This window comes from Corvus brachyrhynchos, unplaced genomic scaffold (assembly GCF_000691975.1).
Source record: "Corvus brachyrhynchos isolate BGI_N302 unplaced genomic scaffold, ASM69197v1 scaffold99, whole genome shotgun sequence".
NCBI lineage: Eukaryota > Metazoa > Chordata > Aves > Passeriformes > Corvidae > Corvus > Corvus brachyrhynchos.
Window position 1 is genome coordinate 338,557 of NW_008239778.1, and position 625 is coordinate 339,181.

Sequence of the window (625 nt, forward strand, 5' to 3'; positions counted from 1 at the left end):
TCGCTTCACACTTTCGCTTCTCCTTTCTCACAGCCGCAGCCTCTTGCACAACCTCCTGGTACAGCGAAGCATCGTGATGGGCTTCTCCAGGCCAGCCGGTAATCCTGGGGTGTCCCGCTGGCACCCCCTGACCTGAGCGGGGCACCCCAAGCAGTGGCCATCCCTCCCAGCTTGGGCTACCCGGATGCTCTTGGGGTTTCACCCCATCACCCTGGTCCCCTGGTGAATGGGAACCAGTGTGGGGCCCCTGGTGCCTGGGACAGGGTTTGGCCAGCCCTGAATTTGGGACAGAAAAGGCTGGGTGCTGGCAGGGAGGGTGCGGGCTGGCGGCAGCCGTTGCCCTCACAGCTCAGCATCACTCACCTGGAACTCATCCTCAGGTTCCCTTCAGATCCAGCGTGTCCCAGCTCACTGCGGAGACATCACCCTGGGGACCGGGACGGAGTGTCACTGCCCATGGGGACCCTGCAGTGGGCTCATCCCAGGCACCGGCTCAAAAATCCCCCTCGCTGCTCCCCATGCTGGGCTCTTGCCCACAGGAAGCGCTGGGATCCTGGGAGCGGGACGTGGGCGACCCTCGTTAGAGCCGTGGTTTAATCCCAACTCCCTGGGCACTAATTTCTCC